The sequence below is a fragment of the Chelonoidis abingdonii genome, chromosome 1 (assembly GCF_003597395.2).
Source record: "Chelonoidis abingdonii isolate Lonesome George chromosome 1, CheloAbing_2.0, whole genome shotgun sequence".
Classification (NCBI taxonomy): Eukaryota; Metazoa; Chordata; order Testudines; family Testudinidae; genus Chelonoidis; species Chelonoidis abingdonii.
This window is the reverse complement of record NC_133769.1, coordinates 178,353,031-178,378,938: the sequence shown is the minus strand read 5'-3', so window position 1 is coordinate 178,378,938 and position 25,908 is coordinate 178,353,031. Positions and strand designations below refer to the sequence as shown.

The 25,908-nt window shown below is 41.6% G+C and overlaps 2 protein-coding genes across 4 annotated transcripts in view; both read left to right on the top strand.

The window, feature by feature from the left end:
- The window catches only part of POU2F1 (POU class 2 homeobox 1), a 211,536-nt gene that overhangs the window by 3,223 nt on the left and 182,405 nt on the right, over positions 1 to 25,908 (top strand). The window lies entirely within an intron of this gene.
- RCSD1 (RCSD domain containing 1) overlaps positions 16,659 to 25,908 on the top strand; it is a 368,022-nt gene continuing 358,772 nt past the window's right edge. The window contains exon 1 of the mRNA XM_075073011.1: positions 16,659 to 16,662. The gene's annotated coding sequence lies outside the window, so the exon portion shown is untranslated. The remainder of the gene's footprint in view (positions 16,663 to 25,908) is intronic.

The following is a 25,908-nucleotide window of genomic DNA, read 5'->3' as shown; positions in this document are numbered from 1 at the left end:
ACATTTGGAAGGTTATATTTGCAATTACAAAATCTAGAAGCTTGCTACCTTTTTAAATTAAAGGAAAAAATCTTTTGGGCCCCCAGCCTTTACAGAGAGAGCTTTCCTCTTGCCACTAGTGACTGGATTTAAGAAAAACCAACCCTTTCTATAGTTCTAATTGAAGCAAATCTGAAGTCTTTAGGAAGCAAATGGTTAGATTCCGACACTTTCCTTGTTGAGTAGTGATGATGTTTTATCACTGCTTAACTTGGTGTGTATATATGGGGAAATTGAAGCAATTTTCAAATCTGATCTTTAGCTATTAAGCCTAGTATAGCACCAATTATTCTATGCTCATTGTGTGGGAATGTACCAGAATATTATATAAACACAGTAGTATAGTTCCTGCTTGTAGTCAAGGTCCTGATGATTGATGACTACTTTGTTTAGAAAATGAGATTTTTTTGAAGTATTTTCATTACTTAAAGCACGATAGTCCAATCAGAATTGCCATTGTTGCATTTAAACAGAGTAGCCCATTCTAGCTGTAGTTCTTATCTGACACAAGTTTAAATGTGCAGAAAAGTTTGATGGAATGGGGTGTCTAAATTTTAATTTTTGATATCTATCATTGTACCTTTTTTCCTGTTAAAGAAGTGAAATATTGTTCATCCTTTCCATAGGCCTTTCATCCTTCTTTGATTTTCCACACCCCCCCGCCCAATTTTGTGAAAAATTTGCAGTAAGTAGTTCCCCTCTTCAGTGGGTTATCCTTGACATGCATAGATATGACAAAATTTGACATGCCCAGTGGAGTATGGCTGAATTGTAGAATTTGTGGGAAGTAGTAATTTTTCACTCACTTTCACCAAGTCCTGATTCCTTTGTGAACTTCAAGGACTTTAAAAAGCATTTATACTACTTAACATGCAAGTTTAGTGTGTTTAATTTTTTGTTACATTCTACAATAGTTTATTCCACTTTAAAAGAATCACTCTGGTACAGCAGGCTGCATTTTTTTCTGTTTTTTTTTTTGCCACTTCAAACAGTCACTAATTAAGTATACTCAATTACTTAAATATAACTAAAACTGCATACTGTTTGAGAGAAGCGGTTACAGTTCTGGTCCTTGTAGATGACAAAGGTTTGTATGAGATACATATTTCTAATCAGGTTAATACAAGTAAGTGCCATTTACACGGTTAATAAAAGCAAGATTGACCCTTTAAGCAAAATTAAGCTTAAACTGATTGCTCCAAACTTGATATTACTTGCTCTGTGTACTGAGCTGGTATCCTGTGAATGAGGGACTCTTATGTCATTGTATAGACTTACAGTACTGGCTGGCTGCTTGATACTGCAGAGATTCTCTTCTGCATTAACAATTTTCCCCACCATGTTCCTATTGTGATGTGTTGCAATACATTGCAGCGCAAGGGTGAGCTTGCATCGCATTGAGTATAGCAGTAGAAATGGGGAGGGAATCACATACATTTATTTTTTTTCTGTAATCTTTCACTGTATGTTCCTGAATTAGTTATACTTCACTTGGAACCTGTCTAAATTCCACAGCTGCTAATTAAAGGAAGTTCTGTAAATGTGACTATTTTTCCTTTTCACAGTTGGGTGCATTAACTTTATTAAGCTTTGAGGAGAAGCGCCTCACAGACTCTGTACACTTCATCATTTCAGCTCCTAGAGAGACAATACTTAAAATTTCTGTTAATTCCTTTCCTTACCTTTGACAGACTGCACAGCTGACTAGCAGAACTGGAATCAGCTAATGTCCAAATTTGTCAGATTATTTTTCAGTAGGTCTTCATTAGCATACTACAAGTTTCTTGTGGGAAAGAGGGTGTTAATGAATTGCTAATAGCTACTTGTATCAATGAATTTGAGGCTACTAGGCAATATTGTTTAGTGATTAAGCACTAGGCTGGGATCCAGGAATTCCTGAGTTCCATTCCTGGCTCTGTCACTGAGTTGACTTGCTATGTGACCTTAGGCTACATCTGTAAAATGGGGATAATAAATACCAGTCTCTCAGAGATTTTGTGGAGTCAGAGTGGAGATTGTTAATGTTTTGTACAGTGATTTGAAGATTAAAGTGCTATGTAAGTGCCAAATTTTATTAATAGATGTTTGTAGCAGATTTTTTGCCTTTCTGCTTGAAGGGAGACCATCAAATTAGAAATTACATTTTTGTGTGGAAGTTTTTTGGCCTTTTAACATTTCAGTCTTCCCCTAAAATATATGATTGGAGAAGTTTAAGAAAAATCTGACTCTTTTTTCCCCAGTTTGTTTACTTGTGTATCTGACTACATTTTCTATATAATCAGCTTCACCATGTCCCCATGTATATACTGTTAAACTTATATGCACTAAACTTTTTTATTAATAAGTCTCACCATTAATACCCCCTGTGCATCTCCACCAATGGTAGCAATAATGAGAGCGCTAGTATGAATAAGGTGCTGGTGGCTGTCAGAATTTTTAACTACAGTGTAATATGTAGACCAGCTTTAAGTAGGGTTAGACAAAACAGATGTTCAAAGAAATCTTTAGTGGCATCTTGGTTGCACTACAGCTACTAGTGTCAGGAATCTTAATGAAAAAAGGTCTGATGTAGACAAAGACCTAATTGGCTTCCTGCGTGCCAACAAATTGGAGAGAGAAACCTTTTTTAATAAAAAAGAAAATGAGATTGCAAAAATCATAGATTGGCTGGGGGACTTAAGTATAGTTAGTATCTATTTATTTAAAATTGACTAGACAAAGTTGCCAACTAGCTTGCTGCATTTAACCTATTTCAGAGAGTGATTTTGTTAATTTATAAATCATGCATCACTTTTAAAGCTTTCACTCATCATGTACTTTTGTTGGAATTTGAATTTACCTAATTATACTGTATGTGAAGTAGCTTAGATTTTTTTAAAAATTTTATTTTGAAATCACGTAATGTATACTGTAAGGCTTAGAACAGTGTTTTGGAGAAGAAAGATGTGTACTGATAATACCTTGAAATGGTAAACATTGTAATATTTAGATTTTTTTTTAAATAGACAAAATCCTGTTCATTGAGGTTGGAGATGTACCCTAATTTTGCTTGTCTTTCTCAGGTTGAAAGACTAGTATGCGACACTGTCCTCTTTGCAGCAAACTGCCTCACCATTTGTTCCTCCTCTGATTGTTTTATTTCAAAATAATATGCAATTTATTAATTTGTGCCTGACAATGCTAATGCAAAGTAGCAGGTTTGTACAACTTGGATTTTGTCAAGGGGAGGAGCATGTGATAATGGCAGAAATGACTCAGTTATCTCATGAATTAGTCATTTCTATATTATTAATCATCTCTTGAATAAAAAATGTGATTTAAGCTTGTTCCAGGAATCCTACTGCAGAGGTTCCTTGCAGAGTATATTTTAGTCACAATTCTGTTTCTTACCCTGCTGCTCTCTAGCACCAATAAGGGTATCATTTTCATTTGTCTATTTCTTATGGAAGCTGAAACTATTAAAAAAAACCTTGAATTGTATTTTTTAAGGCGCCTTGGGGGATCTGCGGAGCAGCACTTAGCTTGGTGGTGCCAGCAAACACCTTCACTGCAAATACTGCTTGCACTCCTCTTCTCCCCCCCCTTTCTCCCTCCTACTTCTGTATTTCTTACAATTGCTCTTTTCCCGATCTGGAAAACAGGCTACACCATTTAAAAATGTGGGACTAGTCCAGGGGTCAGCAACCTTTCAGAAGTGGTGTGCCGAGTCTTCATTTATTCACTCTAATTTAAGGTTTTGCATGCCGGTAATACATTTTAACGTTTTTAGAAAGTCTCTCTCTGTTTATATTATATAACTAAACTATTGTTGTATGTAAAGTAAACAAGGTTTTCAATATGTTTAAGAAGCTTCATTTAAAATTAAATTAAAATGCTGATCTTACACCAGCAGCCCACTCAGTCCGCTGCCAGCCTGGGGTTCTGTTCACTTAGGCCAGCAGCAGGCTAAGTGGGACCAGCAGTCAGGCCCCCAGCTGGCAAGAGGCCGGCAGCCAGAACCCGGGACCAGCAGCGGGCTGAGCGAGGCCGGTGGCTGGGAGCCCAGACCAGCAATGGGCTGAGCAGCTCAGTGCGCTGCCGCTCAGCCCGCTGCTGGTCTGGGGCCCTGGCCCTGCTCACATAAGAGTGGGTACCTACTTTCTCCCTGGTTCAAGCCCATTCTCTTCCTCTCCCTCTCCATTGAGCTGAGGGTGGAAGTGCACTGAGCACAGGGCTGGGAGTGTAGGAGCAGGCTGGGAATTGGGGTGCAGGGTCTGGCCAGGAGCTAGAATGAAGGAGGGGGCTCAGGGTTGGGGCAGAAGGTTTGGGTGTGGAGTGCTTACCTGGGTAGCTCCCATTTGGTGCGAGGGGTGCAGGTGGGAATGTGGTGAGGGCGGTGCAGGAGCTCCCATTTGGTGCTCGGGGTGGGTATATCGGGAGTGCAAGAGTTAGGGCATGGAGTGTGTGGGGATGCAGGAGTCAGGGCAGAGGGCTGGGGGTATGTGAGGGGGGTGGTCAGGGCAGAGGGTTGGGTGTATGTGAGGGGGGTAGGATGGGGAGTGGGGTGGGAGTTGGGACTCCGGGAAGGGGCTGGTGTCTGATGCTTGAGGGAGGAGTGCTGGGAGCGAGGACTCTGGATTTCCACCTGGGCTCTAGTTGTTTGAGGTGGTGGGGGCCAGATGGAGACTAGGGCTCTGAACTCCTGGGTTCTGCCCTCAGTGCCGGAGGGGAGCGGGGTTCAGTGACCTGGGGTGGGGAAAGAGGCGCGACCCAGCTGTTCCCAGGGTCCAGCAGTCGGTGAGCCGCAGCCCCCGGGCTCGGGTTTGGGCTGTGGGACGCGGCCTGCCCCAGTACAGAGCCAAGCTCATCTTGGCACCAGGGCTCCAACCCTGGGGCAGCCTGCCTGAGTCCAGGGAGCGGGGCCGGCTGTGCTCGGGGCAGGCGGGCGCATGGTGCAGCTGGGACCAGGACCCTTCTCCACTTACACGCCTCGCGAGTGCTGCAACTCCTGTGGGGCGGGGCTGCTCAGACTCCATGGACACCAGGTAGTGGTGTGTACATGCTAACCTGGAAACAAAACCTCCCGCTGGAAGTGACAGAGGTCAGGAAAGCATGTGCAAATGCCAGTGGGAGGGGTGGAGAAGAGGGGGATGGGCAGGATTTTTAATAGCATGCTGCTGCCTGCCGGAGTCCCAGCAGCGGGCTGAGCGGGACCAAGGGCCTGGACCCCGGCAGGCAGCAGCGTGCCATTAAAAATCAGCTCACGTGCTGTCTTTGGCATGCGTGCCGTAGGTTGCCGACCCCTGGACTAGTCTGTGGTGCATTTTATTTCAAGACCAATGTAAAATTCACTAAGATGGAGCTGAAGTGCACAATTTAAAACAGTTATAACTATTTGAATAGCTCAAGGGAATATAAATGAACAAACGGAGTTTACCAGTAGGTTTCAGTCATCCTTAAATTGAAGCTTGAGCCTCTACTGTCATTGACTTGTTCTCACACTTCTTCAGAGTGTTTTAGACAACTTGTGATGAGAAATCTTGGAATTCTGAGACTTCAGGGCCATCTTTCAAGATTCTTCAGAATCTAAGCTTCTGTGTACTTAACATGGGGTTGGGAGCCAGGAGCTTCCAATTTCCATTGCCATTTCCGCACGCCATGTCTCTTTATGGCTTTGGGCAAGTTGAGTTCACACGAGCCCTTCGAACAAGTAAGCCTCTCACAGTTGTAGTACTGTTTGGTGCAGCTCCACCTATATTAGAGTGGGTGTGCTGCAACAAGGGTTCTCAACCTTTTTCTTCTGAGGCCCCCCTCAACATGCTATAAAAACTCCAGGGCCCAGCATGGAGATGAGGGACGCAGGCCTGGGAGTGGGGCCTTGGGCATAGGCGTAGTCTGGCTTCTGTTTTGGGTGGGCAGAGGCTGGTGCGGCTTGGGTCAGCTCCGCGCAGTAGGGTCCAGGACGGCAGCCCCATCTCCACCCCCTGACTCACCTCAGCAGGCCATCCAGCCTGTCCAGGTTGTGTGTGTAATTAAACTCAAAAAGTCTGAAAATTGCTCAGGGTACAGGGTGGGGGTAGCTATGGCCTGTGTGCGGGCAGGGGGGTAGCTCAGGGTGCAGGGAGGGGGTAACTAGAGGCTGTGTGGGGGCAGGGGATAGCTAAGGGTGCAAGGAGGGTGTAGCTATGGCTGGAGTGCAGGCAGGGGCGTAGCTCAGGGTGTAAGGAGGGAGTAGTTAGAAGCTGTGTGCAGGCAGGGGGGTACCTCAGGATGCAGGGAGGGGATACTAGGGGCTGTGTGCCAGGAAGGCTCCCCTGTGGTCACAGCTCCCCAAGGGCTCTCCCGGCCACAGAGCAGGGTCCCCCTGCCTGGGCAACTCTTAGCGGCTGCATGAGCTGAGGAGCAGCTGCAACCCTGGGCACCAGCAGCAGATGGGGAATGCTGTGACTGCCTGCTCCATGACACTAGCCAGAGCAGCAGCTGCCTGACTCTGAGCTTTCCATCTCTGATGTGGCCAGGAGGTGGGGGTCTTGGGGGTGGGGAGAGGAGGAAGGTGTATATGTGGAGCTGCCACCTCTTGCTCTGGCAATGCAGTGGGAGGAGGGGCGCCGGGGCTCTGGCTTTCAGCCCCCCAGTGGGGGGCGCTGGAGCTTAGGCTCTGGGTTTCAGCCGTAGGGTCCCTTGGCCACCCAGGGGGTTGTGGATCCCTCATTGAGAGCCACTGTGTTAGAGTAAACAAGATTCCAGCAGCTGCTATATTAAACCACCATATATTAGATCCTTCCCAGAGATGGTCTAGATGACATGATGGTAGAAACTGTCTGTGGCCTGGCTGCAGAGGTGTTAGTGCAGAAATTCCCCTCTCCAAAACAAGATAGAGGGGAGACAGCATAAGGAACACAGCCAACCTGAAGTGGCTGCAGTTTTCACCAAACTGACTGAGACCAGTCTTGAAAAATATTCTTGCAAGTCCCCCACCAAATTAATGTTTCTGACCATGTCTTCCTGGCTTCTAAGCCCACACAAATACGAACAACATACAGGGTTGGTAAGAGGCATTCTAGGTTGTGCACATTTCCCCCACCCTGAGACTGGATAATAGAAATTCTTTTCTGTTTAGGTTCTTATACTGCGCTTATCACTGTAATATCTCAGAATGTTCCAATAGTGCATTAAGCAGCATGGTACACATTTGTCACATGTTTGTGTTCCCCTCTCCTCAGGAATGCAGTGGAATGTCTTGTTTTGGTAGGGTTTTTAAAATGTATATGGTTTGTTAAAGACAACAAGGTCAAGGAAATGTGCCTTGCACTTAAAGCAGAAAGTGGCATTTCTCCCATTATGCCTCCACTTCCAGCCAATTTCCAGTGCTCTCTAGGCCCTGTGCACAGGTCCTGGGATGTCAGTCTTCATTGTCTATTGCCTAGTCCTCATTGGCTCTTACATTGGGGTCCAAGGATGAAGACATCCCTCCTAAACCCGCCCATCTCCAACTCCACTGGGGAATTGCAAGGCTTTCCCTCCCCCACCAGCTGCTTTTTACCTACTTTGAAAAGGGGGTTAAAGTGGTGAAAACTCCATTTCTTGTTCTGGAAAGGTCTCCAGCCATATGAAGAGGTAGGTGGGGGGGGGGGGGCGGAAAAGGGTTCCACCACCATTTCTGCTTCTGTCCCTATAGAAGGGACTTGTGGTGGAGACTCCAGACCCTGCTGCATGTGGCTCCATGAAAGGTTCCTGTGGGTTTTAAGTATGTTCTGGAATTGTGGTACAATACAAGATGTCTGCAGAGCTTAGCACAATTCTAAAACACAAATATTTAAAGCTGTTTCCTCTTCTAATTGTGAGGATAACCTTGGTACTGTAAAAAATGCATTTTGAGTCTACAGATAGACTAAAATGACTCTGACACTGAGAGGTAAGAGCTTCCTCAGTTTATCTTAATATGATGTTGACTTTACGTCTTAGTCTGCTGTGTTGTGGAACCTAATTACCACATAGTAGTGCCTGTGCAGTTGGGGCTGATCTGTGTTCTGAAATTGTACTAGTCCAGTCTCATAACTCTATTTGTGAATCTGACTAAAACATGATTTGTCTTGTCCTTGTTGGAGAACTACAGCATTGTAATGTTGTCCTCAATACGGTAGTTATAACTTCAGACTGGACCTAGCTATGGGTCTTGCAGCCTGATTTAATATAAAGCCTATTAAGTGTAGGTTTATGTAAATGGTAAGTAACTTTTATTTTTCTGTCTGTGAACTTAAGTTTTGAATAGTTATGGGCAGTAAACTTTGTAACAACAAAAGGAATTAGCTTATGAAGCACAGAATGACCCATCTTGTCTTACAACTTGTAGAAGGATAGTCCTTCACTAGTTAAGTTTTTGATTAGTGTTGTAAACCTGACCATGAACCAATAAACCCTTTCTAACTTGGTCAAATCTAAACCAATCTGCTTGAAACTTCTTGTGTGTGATCCTCAGTCAGAGGAAAAAATTGAGGGAAGTGTCTGGGGCATCTTACCTGTGTGGAAAAATCAGTTATCTTTGGAGTGATATCTCAAAAATGACTTGACTCAGATACTCCATTTTGGTTTACTAATCTGAGGATTGATGTTTTAAAGTATTTTATGGAGATTCAGAGGTTAGTTTTTGTTATTTGTAGGGCCCTAACAAATTCACGGCCATGAAGAAAGCCTCATGGGCTGTGAGATCTAGTATTTTGTGCGCTTTTACTGTATACTATACACATTTCACGGGGGAGATCAGCCTTTCTCAAATTGCAGGTCCTGACCCAAAAGAGAGTTGTAGGGGGATCACAAGATTATTTTAGGGAGGTTGTAGTGTTGCCACCCTTGCTTCTGTGCTGCCGTCAGAGCTGGGTGGCCGGAGAGCATTGGCTGTTGGCTAGGTGCCCAGCTCTGAAGGCAGCGCCCCGTCAGCGGCAGCGCAGATGTAAATGTGGCAATACCATACTATGTCACCCTTACTTCTACACTGCTGCCTTCAGAGCTGGGTGGCTGGAGAGTGGCAACTGCTGACTGAGGGCCCAGTTCTGCAGGCAGCAGTGCAGAAGTAAGGATGGCAGTACCATACCATGCCATCTTTACTTCTGTGCAGCTGCTAGCGACAGTTCTGCCTTCAGAGCTGGGCTCCTGGCCAGCAGCTGCCTCTTTCCAGTTGCCCAGGTCTGAAGGCTGCATCGCCACCAGCAGCAGCGCAGAAGTAAGGGTAGCAGTACTACAACCTCCCATCTCCTTTTTGGGTCAGGACCCCTACAATTACAACACTGCAAAATTTCAGATTGAAATAGCTGAAATCCTGAAATTTACAATTTTTAAAATCCTATGACAATGAACTTGACCAAAATGGACCTGTATTTGGTAGGGCCCTAGTTATTTGGTATAGTGAGCTCTTCAGGGCAGGGACTGTCTCTCACTGTGTGTGTGTTCAGGTCTTAGCATGATGGATTGGTTACTGCCATAGTACAAATAATGAATAATAATGATTGGTTTTGGTCAACCTCTGAAAACATGCATGCACAAGATAAACTTCTGTCATCCTCCTCAGTCCCATCTTTTGCATTTATGTGAAAGTGGGCACAGATTAGATTATTTTACAGTAAGACTGAATACTTAATTCATATACAACAGGGAAGATTTACGCTTCCTTCATGTGAGATTAGTGAGATGATCCCATGAATAAGGGGGAGAAAAGTAAAGCTAGAAAGGTGAGTAAAGTTAGTGTTGGAATGTAACTGGTTTCCAGGCTTTGTGTAGGTTTTTTGAACTTCTGAGTTCACATCCTGAGTGCTTGACATTCAAACGTTTGTTTTTTATTAACTGCAATGTTCAAATAATAGTTTAAGTTGGTCTGTTTACTACCTTAACTATATCTTGTTGGGGTGTTTTTGTTATGGACAGGTGGCAAGCAAAGAATTCACATATAGGTAGGGACAAGTACAGGAGAAAAGAAAAATCTTTGTATAGCTTCTAGTTTTCTGAGGGGCTTGTGGGTGAGGGTACAGTGAAGGAATCACTGCAGATCTTGCCAAAATTCATGGCAAATATTTGTAGTTCTTGCTGATACCTCTTGACTTCTGAGAAGCAGTAATTTAGAACTTGTGAAGTTGAAGACTTAAAAAGAAAATTTTTATATCCAGAATCTTGTGAAGAGATTCTCACTCAGCAACTATATTTTAACTGTTCTTTTACAAAGGACTGTTTTTTAAAGACTTGAAGTATAGAGGATGACATATATTTTCCCATACATTACAAGAAAAATCTTAGTGCTTGTTGATGTCTTATTTGCCCAGTTAATCTTTCCAACTTTTTCAGATGTGAAACCTTTTCATTGTCCATTGAGATTTTGATCTGAGGTTATCTGCCTCATTCCTGGGCACAGAAATGGTGTATTATTTTGTATATAGACACTTTAATTCTGAGAACTCCAAGGTAATGCTGTGCATGTGAAATTTCTTTGCGAGGAGGGGAGTGGAATTGGCTGCATCTCTGATGTATAACATTACAAACTACATACTCGTGTAATACATAAAATTTAAGTAAACTATGTATTATAGTGTCTTCTCTTATTGAGAGACTATGCCACTTCAACTTCCTTCTCATCTTTCTTGGATTATGACGGCTGCATTTTCTGCCACTTTGGCAATATGTACAAATATACTTCAAAATGTGAGTTTTCACCACCACACAGGTCGTCCATTCCAGAGGCAGTAACTGCAGGAAAATACTTGGAAAGATTTGTTTACTATTTTACCTTCACTGGGGGGAAACCCAATTCAGCCATTTTCTTAGAATCTGTAGGCAAGTAGTTCTTAAGCACTTTTCATGTTGTGGACCACTTCTTAAACTAGAGCTTTTCATAAGAACATCTTCCTTGCAGTGGCTGTATTGCTTGATTATATGAAATATTTGGTTATGTGAAGTACTTGCAGAGTGTTGAATGTAAAAATGAATGCAAGCTTTAAAGCAATGGGGAACAGCTGCCGGCCACCATTTCTGTCCTCCAAACACCCCACTTTCTGTTCTGTCCCAAAAATGTGTAGTATTACACCAATGAGAGGTTATAAACAGGATTTCCGTTCATAAGGATAGTGTTGGCCAGCGGTTTTCAAACTTTTGTACTGGTGACCCCTTTCACATAGCAAGCCTCTGAGTGTGACCCCCTTATAAATATATTTTAAAGTGTTTTTAATTTAACACCATTATAAATGTTGGCGGCAAAGCTGAGTTTGAGGTAGAGGCTGACAGCTCGCGACCTCCCATGTAATCTTGCAACCCTCTGAGGAGTCCCGACCCCCAGTATGACAACTCCTGGTGTAGGCTAAGAGGTCTGGTTGCTTTAGAGTTTGATTTTGTCCTCCAGTTTTGGTGCAGTTGATCACAGTTGAAGTGGCTGAAAAAGGTATAATGTAGGGAGCAGAGAGGAGGGATTTTTTTTTTTTTTTTTTTTTTAAGTTTAATTGGTAAATAGCCTCTGGAAACCTGGACTGACCAAAGGGGAAACATTACTGCTTGCATATTTTAATTGCTTTGGTCACAAAAGCTCAATATCTATGGCCACCTAGAAATGTTCCTTGGCCCAGCAGTAATCCTTGGATCACTGCGAACCACTGCTGTAATAGTCTTGTATTCTATCAGTAGATCTCAAAGCACTTCAATAGCCTGTTGTACGAAGTCAAACATTGTTTAAAAAATATTTCAATTCTGTGATGCTGCTATTTAAAATGCAGGTGTTACATAGGTGTAGGTAAGTGTAGGTGAAAACCACACAGAGCTTCCACTTCCTGACACTTGCTGAAAAATGTAAGATCTCATTTATTCAATTTAACTTTGATACACACCCTGAATTGAGCAAATGAACATCTGAAATCCTACATTTTTATTGCTTTTCCCTTCATGAGCCGGGACTAGAATCAACAGACATCTGTGGTTGCAATATCAAATGTGACTTTAGTTTTTGTGTATGTAAAACTAATACATACCCTCTGATCAGAAACTTAACTATGATTAGCTCTTACTGCTAAATATCACTCAATCTAAGCCAAAGCCCTAAGCATGATTCAGAAAGACTAATTCTCACTTTTTCATGTGGAGTTTGTAAATGTGAGAAATTGCTGGTAGCAGGTATTTTACAAGTGGCATAGGCGGTGGCTATACTCAGAAAACAGATTTTGGTAGTTGTGCAGGTGAGAACTATGCCTGAGCAGTTCTCATAATCTTGCATATATAATGTATTGTGATAGCAAGTGCTTTTTGAAAACATGTCTGATATGTAAGGGCCCTGCCATGGTCCAACTAAATAAAGGACTGTGGCTCTGAACCTGGAACATATGCTATATGGCAATCATAATTTGACATTTCATCTGTTGGATGTGTTGAAATACCCAAAAACTGGAAGAGGTTTTTCTTTTAAGTTCTTGCATCTAAGATTCAAGTCTTATAGGATACTTTGAAAATGTGACTACGTTGACTTCCTTAGGAGCAAAGTGTAAGTAGAACTATTCTTTTGTACTTTAATAAAAGTTGAACAGGTGCACTCTTCAAAACACTTTCACTTATGGAAAAACTTCAGTTTTTTATTGGACCATTTTTCACTGTCCAGCAAATGTGTATATACACTTCAACAGGCCTTTTATATATGATTGAGCATTTAAAAGGAGTCTCACGCTGGGCAAATAAAATAGGAGCTATACAAAAGGCAGCTTACCTTTAGTAACATCCTACGTTCCCTGTTTTGTTGAAGATTTGTTTTTGAATAAGAACATTTCTTCCATTGCAGCCCAGCTGCTTCTTGATTTTGCAGTAGAGACATTTTATTGCGTTTGAGAGTTATTAGTTGTTATGGAGACAGTTGTGATGTCACAAATTCAGTATTATGACTTCACTTCAGGGTCAAGCATTTATAGGCTTTTCTGGTGGGCTTATCAGCAGAATCAGGCATTTGTACATATTTTTGTGGATTGTATATTTTAAAGGATTAAAACAGAAAACCTACCCTCAATCATCAGCCTCATTAAAAGGGAGTAAGATTATTAAATTAAAAAACAAACACAGTCATCCCTTACCTTTAAACCCTCCTTGTAAGTATGAGGAAGTAGGAGTCTTGCATTGTGCCCTGAATGTTAACGAGTTGGGGGTATTTCCGACCAAAGGGACGTCCAAGTAGGTTACAGATGAGGGGAGAGAATACTTGAGACTTCCTTCATAATTCAGGTAGACCAGAATTGCCTGAGGTGACAGCAATCCAGGTATTGTTGAGGTTGTGAAAGAGTGCGGTGCACAGACCTGTTATCTTGCTCCTCCCAAGAGTTTTTCAATGATGTCTTGACACTCCTAATTCTGCTTTTTTCCTATCCAGTTCAAGAATCCTTCTAGTGTCACCACAAGAGTTTGTACACACAGGGAGTTAGACTAGTATAATTATACCAATAAACTTCCTATGTAGACAAGCCTTTAGCATTCTGGTGTTTTTTCTGTCCTCATACTTCAATTTTTCACTGGATTGTACTCTTCCTTTTGTCATTTGCAGGCAGCAGAGCCAACTGTGTAAAATTTGGCCTCTTTATCTTGCCATCTCCTCTGTTGCGTGACGATTGTCACAAGAGAAGCATTTGCTGAACTTGTTCCCAATTTTTTTCTTTCAAGCTATGGTCTAAATACAGAAGTTGTGCCTTTAAAAAAAAAAAAAGAAAAAAAAAGAAAAAAAAGATTTACTTTAGCTAGTATAATCCTCTGTGCTGAATGTCTCCCTCTTTTAACAGCTGGGTTATTGGTTTAACTTGGCCAGTGGAATTTCAGTTTGTAGACACAAGCTAAGTATATTGAAAGCCAGACCAACGAGGGAGGAAATGCTTATTTCTTCTACAGCTAATCACTGCAGAGTCTGTCTGCATGACCTGTGTTGAGCAAGCATCTCCTATTTGATGGATTAGAACTAAATGACTTCATTCTACAGACACTATCTGTTCTGATGAGGAAGAAGGGGAGGAGACTTCCAGAAGCAACCAGTACTGAATCTGAGAAGAAGGCTGTGGACAACCAGTGAATGAGATGAAATAAAATTAAAAGAAAAATTAGAACTTGGAAAGAGTAAGAAGCTGCTTCTGTTGTGACTTCATTTGTGGAAGTAGAGAAAGAAAATGAGAGCAAATCAGATATGATGAATATCTAGGAGCGAATCAAATTCTGGTGTGTTGAGTCTGGAGTTAGAGCATTGCTGATTGACATTGCTCATCTGTGGAATGAGGCAATATTGGTCTGCTGACAGGGCACACTTCAAAACTCATTTATTTGGAAATGCTTCCCTACCATATCTAAGGACAAATCTTCGTTGGAATGTTTTGCCGGCTTAGCTATGCCAAATAAAGAAGTCCTTGTTGTAATTATCACCTTTAAAAGTACTTATTCCAGTATATTTTAATCTGGTTGGAGAACTAGTTTATGGTATACTGAGAGATTCCTCTTATTCTCACATAACTGTGAGTCTTCACTAGAAAGGCTTTGCTGACAAGTTGTATTGGTACAGCTATAGTGGCAGAGCCTCCTAATGGAGACATAGTTTATGCTGGCGTAAGGATATCTTTTGCTGGTATAGGTAAATCCCCTCTTCAAATGACATCCTCTCATTTTGCTGGTATAGCTACGTCTACATGGAAGTGGGGGAAGTGGGTGGAAGGGGTTGCTGTCATAGTCACATAGCTACACTGATAAAATTTTGTAGTGTAGACCTGGTCTTACTCTATGGTAAGAGGATTTCGATGGGTTAATTATACTGGTATAGTTAAACTGGCAAAACTTTGTCGTGTAGACTAGACCTTTGTATTCAAGCAAGCAAGCAAGCATTGCTTCCTGGCAGCTAGGAAGGATGAAGAGCAGAATCCTCTAAGAAGGTCATTATAGTCTGTGTATTCAGATCTAATTTACCTGCTTAGTGTTTAGATATGGGCATTAGGAAAAAAAAAAAAGGTGATTAAAGGTCGCTATCTGTATAGGCATCTCAGCATTATCAAAATTACCAAGTAAGAATTCTGTTCGGTCCCATGAAGACCAGGTCTTTCAGTCCCCAGCAGTATTTGAATCTGATGCTTCTGCAGCTCACAAGTGGCACGATGGCAGTTGGTGCAAAGACTGTTTGGGATTATGTGAGAACTGAAAGTTCTGGGCTGCGTATGATCGAGCAATAAACAGTGCAGGATGTTCCTAAGAACTAAAAAGGAGCACGCAGAGGACCTGAATTATTGGAAGTACACCTTTACCCCGATATAACGCGACCTGATATAAGACAAATTCAGACATAACACAGTAAAGCGGTGCTCTGGGGGGAGGCTGCACACTCCAGTGGATCAAAGCAAGTTTTATATAACGCAGTTTAACCTATAACGTGGTAAGTTTTTTTGGCTCCTGAGGACAGTGTTATAGTGAGGTAGTTATATAGAGGTGTCACTGAAAGAAATTTGTGGGCAGATATCCAGAGACATTGTGCAAAGTTAGTGCATAATAAGATGTTAACAACACACACAATGAGAGGACCAAACTGGAAGAAGAGTGGAAAAAGCAGAGATTTAGATTGTGTGAACATGGGCTCCCTCTCCATTAAAAATAATCCGTTTTGGGAAGATTCTGTTTTAGCTGCATTGTAGTTCAGAAATGCTCATCACATTAGTCAGTGTTATGGGTGGGAAGGAAGCATGTGCAGGATCAGTACAGACAATCCCCTTTGGCTGTTAGGGGCATTTGGAGTGGAGAGTGAGGAGAGCATTGGAGGATCAGGCATTTGACGCTTCAGCAAAGATTGCGTCCTTTCTTGATCACCAGCACCAGCAGTAGGGAAACTAATTGAAATTGTCTTGGTTTCACATTGCTACTTGTGAAGCACAGTGTGAAGAAGTAAATAATACATCTGAAGCCTGTGGTCAGAAGGGGAGACACAAACGTTTGTGCAAGGAAAAACTAGAACCTGTATGACAGTTGCCACCGGTAGTGCAAGTGCACCAGTTGATAGCAATGGCTGTAAGTGCTTGTCTGAGCAGAGCTCAGGCATTTTAACTATTTTGTCATGTGAATCTAGTGGCAAATCAGATTTTCTTTACATCGTGGTTAAAAATGGCTGCGTCCTATTGCCCATTAGTGCTAATGTAGATGCATTGGTTCTGCCAGCTGCTGCTATGAAGATTTCCCCCTATCCCCCGGAGTAGATCCACCGAAAGACAGTACACGTGGAAAGAGCTGAGAGATGTGTAGGTGGAGATGTGACTGACTTGCAATGACATTACTTTAGCTTGCATAGGGAAAAACCACCAAACTTGATCCTGCACTCTAAAGTTGGAAACACTGCCTGTGAGTCTCTCACAGCCCCTGGAGGAAGGATGTGTTTTGGCAGTTCTTCCGCCAGCTGACTGTGGCCAACTGAAGGAGTGTAATCCTGAGGGAAGCAGCCCTAGCTCTCTTCAGCCACTGCAATATATGATGTTTACCAGAGAGTGTTAAAAGGAGAAAGCAAAGCTTGAAAAGTTACTGTATCCTACTAGCTAAAGGCCATTGTAAAGAATAATGAGATGGTAGTCATCGGTAAGGTCCAGAGGCAGTGCCTGGTGAGAATCCCAGCCTCCAGCTGAGCCCTGCTCAGCAGTCTCATCTTTCCTGTCAGTCTCGTCAGTTTCACTGCTGTCTACTAGTTTGAACATCAGCAATCAAATTGACCAGAGTCTTGTTAACTCTGCTGTGCTGCTGCTTGAGAAAGCTATGAGCAGTAACAGAGGTGTTGGAGCTGTCTCTATAGGCTAGGGAGGACAAATATTTTTCAGTTTGTGTGGTTTAAATTTGGAACGTTTTCACAAGTATGAAGGGTTAGAAAATGATATATTAACATTAAAGCTTAAATTTGCAGAAATTGATGCCATGTCTCTTTAGTCACCAGTGAAAGCTTCCTGTTCACCAGTGGCAATAGGGAAAACTCTATTTCAATAGTTGATTAAGTTGGTGGTTGAAAAAATAAGGCACTCTATACCAAATTACCAGCAGTAGTGTGAAAATAAAGATTTATTCTTTTCTCTGGTTTGGCAGACAGAATAACTGACACTTATTTGATTCATAATGTTTTGTTGCCGGAATACATTTCTGACACTTCTTGAGCTTAGCTGTCTAATGCTAAGTCAGCGGCACTGCTATGGGTACCCTCATGGCCCCACAGTATGCCAACGTTTTTGTGGCTGACTTAGAATAGCGCTTCCTTATCTCTTGTCCCGTAATGCCCCTACTCTAGTTGCACTACATTGATGACATCTTCATCATCTGGACCCATGGAAAAGAAGCCCTTGAGGAATTCCACCACGATTTCAATAATTTCCATCCCACCATCAACCTCAGCCTAGATCAATCCACACAAGTGATCCATTTCCTGGACACTACTGTGCCAATAAGCAGTGGTCACATAAACACCACCCTATACCAGAAACCTACTGATCGCTATACTTACGTACATGCCTCCAACTTCCATCCAGGACACACCACACGATCCATTGTCTACAGCCAAGCTCTAGGGGTATGGCTACACTTACAGCTGTACAGCGCTGGGAGTTGCAGCTGTCTTCGTACAGCTGTATAGGGAAAGCGCTGCAGTGTGGCCACACTGACAGCTGCTAGCACTGCAGTGTGGCCACATTTGCAGCATTTGCAGCGCTGTTGGGAGTGGTGTATTGTGGGCAGCTATCGCAGCGTTCAAGTGGCTGCAATGTGCTTTTCAAAAGAGGGGGGTGGAGTGGAGTGTGACAGGGAGCGTGGGGGAGACAGAGAGAGTGGATTTTTGGAGCTGACACTGTTGTCAGCTCCTTGCCTTGCAAGTTCTAAGGACTGGAAGATACACAGCACCTACTTTCAATCATTTTAAAAGTTTCAACCCCTTCCCCCACCCCTCTCTTATTCACTAAATTGCAAATTATTACCTCTAAATAGCGTTCAGACACAAACGGAGCTGCTCAACACGGACTTCCCCTCCCCATCCGCCATGTGGCTTCTTCGCTAGCAAGTGCTCCTCGCGGGGTAGACGTAAGTACTGCTAACATTCCGATCACCTTGCCCCTCGTCCTCCGGCTTCGCGTGCAGGGAGCACAACAGGGAGCTGTGTTTTGTGGTTTCAGCGAGTCCGGTCGGCCCGAGAGTTCTCGGCCACTCTTCCAGTTTTTGTGAAACAGGCGCTTTCGTGGAGCAGTTGATACCTCCTATTACCCTGGAGGCCAATTACAGCGCTTTATGGTGGCCCACTTGATCGGAGCAGCGCTGCATCACCGCGTGCATCGGTCTTCCCAAGCGACCAGTGGATGTCAGCTGCACTGCGCCAGGGAGTTGCGCGCTGGATGTGTGCTCTTGCGGTGTTGTACATGTCTAAAGATTGGCATGCTGTAAACCTCACTTACAAGACTGCAACCTCAGGTGTAGCCATACCTCAATACACCAGCTGTTGCATTTGGCCAACCTGATCTATAAGCAACGCAAAGATCTAGACTCTATCAGCATTCTTTAAAACTTACAATACCACCTGAGTGAAGTGAAAAATACAGATGACACAGCCCAGATATATGAACAGAAGTTTACAACCGATGAGCCGACGAAGTCACTTACTAAACGCAACAAGAGGCCACTACAATTACGCACTGTCTAGCCTCCCAATCTAAACTCTCCACGATCGCGATGTCAGGCAGATTTACTGCAACCTAATTCCTGAAAGGTACTTTACCTCCACTCTCCAGACCTTGGAAACAGACCTGTTCCTCGCCTTACCGAACACACCCCCCACCTGAAGCAAATATCTCACATACGCAACCCCATCATCTGCATACCAAAACCTCTTAACCAGGATACCTTATCCTTGCAACAGCCGTAGATGCCCAACTCGTGTCTCACATAATTAGACTGTTGAAGATCCATCTAGGATCTCATCACATCAGCCCAAGTGATCATCAGGAGTCTGCCATGCTCCAGCTATCCATTGGGATATAGGCATCATGTTGCCAGAAATGCCCTCTGCCACGTACATTGGCCAAAACCGGACCGTTCTCTACGCAAGAATTAATGTACCCAAATCTGCTCAGTGAATCATAACACTCAAAACATAGGAGAACACTTACTCGTCTGGTCATTCATGACAGTACCTGGCAGTTGGCAGTTTTGCAACAGAAAAAGCTTCAAAACGACTCTCAGCGAGAAACTTGCATGAGCTGGATATTATATTGCAAACTAGATACAATCAATTTAGGCTTGAACAGGGACTGGGAATGGCGAGTCATTACAAACACTGAATCTATCTCCCCTTGTAAGTATTCTCACAATTAGCAAACTGACTGTACTGGGCTATCTTGATTATCACTTCAAAAGATTTTTTTTTCCTCTTACTTCATTGGCCTCTCAGAGTTGGTAAGACAACTCCCACCTTTTCATGTGCTCTGTGTGTGTGTGTATATATATATATATATATATATATCTCCTCAATATATGTTCCATTCTATGCATCCGAAGAAGTGGGCTGTAGCCCACGAAAGCTTACGCTCAAATAAATTTGTTAGTCTCTAAGGTGCCACAAGTACTCTTGTTCTTAATGCAATGTCATAATTGTATTGCAGCATATTACTTTTATTATCTCTAATCTTTCACTGACCATGCCACCTAAGAGTGTTGCATGAGTATCTTGCTTACTGTCTCTGTTTCAACTTTGCTGTTGCATGAATTAGTAGTAGGATGACCAGATATGTTTTGGTGATGACCATGAGACTAAAATTGCTACAGTCTGCTTGAATTTGGTATAAATTGAAGTCCCTATTTTAACAGTAAAACAGTACTTTGCTGCATTTCCAGATTTCCATGGAATGGAAAAGTTCATCATGTGAGAAAAGTTAGTGATACTTTTTCTTGAACACATGGATGTAGAGAGCTGGTCTTTTTCCTACTGGCATTTAATGGTCCTTACTAAAACAGAGCTTTATAATTTTTAACAGAAATTGAAAATGAAAATTTTTCTCTATAAGTAATGCATATTATACTGCTCTAAAGCACAACAGTAGTAGAGCAGTCTCCCCTTGATGGTGTAATCGTTAAGGAAAAGCAGCGAGCTCTATACAAGAGTGCCATCTATTCAAATAGGAACGAGGGAGTTTCTGTTAAAATAAAACGTGATGCACATGGAGGATGGGAGATATAACGCATGTTTGGATGAAGACACTTTTATGTAAGTGGGCTTTGGATAAATGGGGTTCCGTTGAGACCACAATTCCTGGAGGTACTCAGAACAAGTTTAAAAACAAAAATAAACTTTTCCTAAAGATAATAGAAATTTTTTCTCCACATACATAGTCGGATAGGATAATTTCTCTATTTGAAAGAAAAACCTTCCATAGTTTTCAGAAAAAAAATGTTTCTGTGAGTTAAGTTCCACAAGGTAGGTTGTGTGAAAGTGTTGTTGAGTTGTTTTGTTTGGTGGTTTGTTTTTAAAATTTATTTTGTTCATTTGAGTATCTTAGTGTCTAGTTCCTGTTTTTTCTCCACTTTCTCCTGTTTTTACTGAAACATTCTGCTTTGGAGAAGACATGGGGAATGGAATTATCAGGGAAGGGAAACAAGAAGAGGAAACTGAGGAGAGAAATGAAGTGTGTGTGGTGGGAGTGGGTGGGGTAAATCATCAAGAAGGGTTGGAAAAAAACAAAAACTGTAAAAGGATTAGGAAAGAAAACCAGGAAGGAAGAGAACACAGCATACGTTAACTTGTAGCCTGTAAATAATGCAGTATGTGAGTGGACTTTGTATGCTACTTTATTGTAGATTGCTTTGAGGAAGAGAGAGGGGAGAATAAAGCCATGCAGAAACAACACCCCGTTCTTGACCTAAAAAATAGATACTATAGAAATAAATTGACAGTGCAGATTAAGCCAGTAAAGATCACCCAGTGGTGAGTAGGACTGGCTGACTGAGGAGTCACTGCCCAATATTACTGGGTCTGAGAGAGGTTTAGGGAAAGTTCATATGAGGCAGCACCTGTTACTTATTTCAGGTAGGGGATTTACAGTTACTTCTACAATTAAACCATAATCCTATATTTTGACAGCACAAGGCATTGCATAAAAATGAGTACCGGTATGTCAGAAATTCAGTTAGTCTCACTGAAAGATAAAATAAGGCAGGATAAGCTAGGAAGGAGTAAATAACCCTTTATTTAAATAAATGTTAATTAGCAAGTGGCGCAAGAAAAATCATCATAGGAGTACAAAATAAGACAGCTGATCCCTCTAGGCCGGTAGTCTTTCTAACTCTCTATCCTCTCCGTTCCTTGTCTTGGAGAGGCAGCTTTTTTTAAAAAATGAAATTGATCCACTAGAAGTTGTATAACTAGTCAAGACAATACGTTTACTTATTTTGTGGTGTAATTGCAAATAAAATGAAAAGTAAGGAAAATGGAGCCATATTATCTGATATAAAGGATGTATGCTATCTGTGAGCATGTAGTTGGTAACATTACTGTATATTTACTATTATGAGTAGTACTATTTAACTGGGCTTTGTTTTCGATTACATTAATTCCTTTAAGTTGTTTATGGGAAGGCTTTGCAGAGTTGCTGGTCCATACATTAGAGTTGCTGTTCTAAAAAGCTTGTGTGACATGGTTGTGACAGGGATGACCTTGTCAAAGGACATAACAATCCAGTTTTCCCTTTTTTTTGTCCTTTGGCTTATTGTCTTACTTCATATATTTAAGTATTTTTACTTACATTTATAGTAACTTTAATACTAATGAAAAAATATACAATGTAAAATATTAATCTCTCAGCTTTTCTATAGAGTCTTTGGTTACTCAAGGATATAAATCCAAAAGGCCCAGACCCTTAAGCACTTGATAATGAAACCAGAGTGAGTAAAACAAAAACAGGTATACTTCACAGTCCTTATAAATGAGCTAATCAAGAACGCATCTAAACTCTCTTTTGCAATATTCCAAAAGAAGGACATAGGTAGATCTTCAAAATCTTCTTTCTTCACAAGAATACACTAATTATATAGAACTGCAGCAGTAAGGGGAAACCAATTGGGGAGAAAGGACTTATAATTTGATTCCCCACCAGAATCCCATATACAGAGGCATGAACTAAGGTGATGTCAGTGTGCTGATATTACAAAATCTAGAACACATTTCTTTAGTTTACAGATGGTCCATCTCTTATTCCGTTTTCTGCGTTAAATCACGTCTGTGCTGCCTGGCACAGAGCTATAAAGAAATCCTGTATATATTCATTCATTAGCCCATTCGTTTATAAGTCGACCTCCCAAAATGGATAGGTAAAAATAGCAAAAACTGTTTCTTTCATAAGCTGACTCTTTTATAAGCTGACCCTATATTTCAGGGATTGAAAAACTTTCAGTTGAAAAACAGACTCCTGGCTGTGAGGGTAAGCCGCTGGTGGGTCAGAATGTTTTGTTTACTTGGAGCGTCTGCAGGCATGGAATCCCTCAGCTCCCTGTGGCCACAGCACCACTTCCCGCAGCTCTACTGGCTGGGAATGGCGAACGGTGGCCACAGGGAGCTGAGGGGCTCCATGCCTGCGAACGCTCCAGGTAAACGAAACGACAGTGCATTAGATATTTAATTCAATGATTCTATAGTGTTTAAAATCATCAGTTTTGGTGTAGACCCGTTTATATGTTGACCCCCACTCTTTGATGCGTCATTTTTTTTACCAAAAATATTCAGCTTATGAATGAGTATATATGGTAGTTGGCTGAGGTACAACCCAAATAAGACCAGAGGTGCTGTGTGCAGGCAAATAACTAAGGAACTTTCCTTGTGTGGAGGATGTTCTCCCTATTGTTGGGTTTTCCCAATTAAGTTCAGGGCTTGCAGTTTTTGAGTGAATTTTGATAGTGAGATAAACACAGAAGGTTTGTCTTTTGGGCGTGATAAAAAATGGCTTTATCCATGGCATGTTTGCTGCCAGTACAGACTCTGGTTTTGTATCCTTAGCTGTAACTGAGACAGGTGGCAACTAGATTGGCATCTTCAGAGGTGCTTAGGGGAGTTAAATTTCAGTGAGATTTGGAAGCCAGTGTCCCTTAAGCTCCTTTGAAAGTCTCTGCCCTAATCTGGATAAGGAAGTCTTGTGCCTAGCTTTCTTCCTTCTTTCCTCCTCCTCCTGTTCTTTCCCTCAGCTGACTCCATAGTTTTGCTCCTGCCTCTCACAGATGCAACATCAGGCATATCAGGCTCATACTCCGTATTTTTCTGGCCATTGCCTAGTTGGGAGAAAACAGTATGGAACAAAAAGATGAAAAGAAGAGGAAGCAGGAAGATGTAAGGCAAGAACATGGACGTAAGTCTTTCAGTCTTACATCTGGTACCATTTTGAGAAGAGAGAACAAATGTAATTTTCCCCTCTTCTTTTTCCTCTGATGCCAGAATGTTTCATTCTCTCTTCAGCCCTATTCTCCTCCCTTCCATTTCTGTTTAGTATGTGTCCCCATAGTCTACACTAGAGGCAGCCATGGAAAACCAATTTTTTCTCACTTGTTATTTGTTTTCTGTAGTATGTTAGGACTTGTACAACCTCCTCCCAGGGCTTCCTAACAGAAATGCACACTTAAGCAAAGTTAATAGTTTAATGTAGTGAATGTAGGCTTCCACTTTTCAGAGTAGGAATTTCTCAAGTGGCAAGATGGCTGATGGGAGGAGCAGAAAAGATGACTGGGATACAGAGTTGTTAAAGAAGTTTAGATGCTCCCTGTCACAATGAAAGCAAATTCAGAGGCTGTATTAATACAATAAACAGGTAAAATTATTTTTCACCTTCAAAATGTTTTCAAGTTGTAACTATTCTTTCCTGACAAAGATCTTGCCACAGTGAATCTTTTGTGACCTGTGGGCTGCAGTAATACAGTACACTTCATTAGGGTGGCCTTTATAAACCATTCATAGATGGCTATTAGTGCAGAATGTTGTACGTGCTGCACCAAGGGTCTTTGCCCTCAACAATCAGTGATGCCTGCACTCAGAATTGTTGCCTTTTGTTCAGCAGCAGTACTTCTTTGACTGTCTTACATACATCGTATATACATTTGAAAGTAATTTAGCACCAGTCTACCTGAAGGCTCATTTTATGACGCAATCACAGAACTCACAATCCTCATGTTTGGAACTATTTGTTCTAGTTTTATATGTTCTCTCATTGTGGTGCCCCAAAGTACATAAAAGACATTCTGCTAAGACTCAGATTAATTTTTAGTTTGCAATGTGCAGAATGTATTTATTATTGAGATTGTTCGTGTCTGAAGTAGAAGGGGCAGATATTTATATCAGTTGAGTTTCTGGTCATGTTACATAACAGAAATTTCCTTTTTTTTTTAGTTTGGGTTTTTGAGATGTTGGAGCACCATACAAATAATTTCATCAATATGCTGCTCTACCGCTATATTTTTACAAAATAGAATCTCTTGTGAGAATTGTCAGAAACAGCGGGGTATCATAATATTCATAAACATTTGTTCATTTACCACTCCACTAAATATTTTCCCAAGATCAAATCAGCTGTATCTTTTCATAAAGGAAGAAACTGTCCCCAGCAACTAGTTTTCTTCAGCACCACATTGAACGGGCAGTTTGTATGTGGGGAAGTATCTAACCTTTTCTCTTCCAAAGATATAAGAGATATATATATAGATTGTGCCTGCTTCCACATATGACAACGTTTTGTCATACCAAACAGAGAAGGATATTGGAGAGTGAAGGCTTTGGGGATATGTGTAAATTAAAAATGGACCCTAGAAAAAATCTTTTTTCCAGGGTATATCTATTTTTGAGGGGGAAGAGGGAACAGTTTCATTAACGGTGGTAGAAAATTTGCAGCTTAACTCCTCTGCTCTTTCCCAAAGACTCGTAGATTAAAATTCATGGTAACATTCTTGAGTGTATCAAATTTCTGGTGCAATAGTACATTACTTATAATTAGTATCGTATAAGGACTTTAAACTGTCTACTTAATAATAGCACTTATGTAGCACTTTCAATCTTCGAAGAGCTTTACAAACATTAATTAATCCTCAAGCACCGAAGATGTTCAAAATACAAATAGAAACAAAACCTCTTTATTTTATCCTCAAACATTTCCTCAAACTACTTTCTAGTAATCTAGGCTTTTCCTTCAAATTAATATGTCTGAAAACATGTGTGCACACATACTGCTCGCTAAATTGTGGCTCACAGGTTCAGTCTTCACTTGTGCAGAATCCCACAAGAATTTTTTAAAAGCCAGGAGCCTTAGGAAAACATCAGTTTCCCATGATTATGAACCAAGTTTATGATGACGTCAAGACACCTATTTTATCCTCAGTGTTTCCAGGGCATCAGATAGACCTCTCTCTAATTCAGGGGCACTTTACTGCAAGGCCACATAATATATTTTTGCTTTTTTCGGGTTATGGCTCCCCAATTCAGCAAAGCACTTAAGTGGATGCTTAAACCCATTGCTTTTGGTGGGATTTAAGAGCATTGCATGTACTTTGCAGAGTCGGGACAGAGGGCATATTCTGGTTGACAGGAAGGGGAGAAGTCTGATTTCAAAGAACACATGTTCAGACAAACTATTTCATGTGTAGCCTAAGTTTTTTACTCTTTGTTTAGACATGTGGTCATTTAAAATTTGATGATGGGTAAGGGATGATCTCCATTTTAGTGCTCCAGGTCTATGAAGACATTTCTCATAAAAGTGACATTGAATGGAGGAATCTGAATAATTGCTTTCAGGTTCCGGAAGCCCTTAGCACTTTGTATACAGTCTAGGTAGATAACATGGACATCCCATTTTGGAGTTCTATAGTAGATATGGTAGCAATAGGGCAAGCAAATCT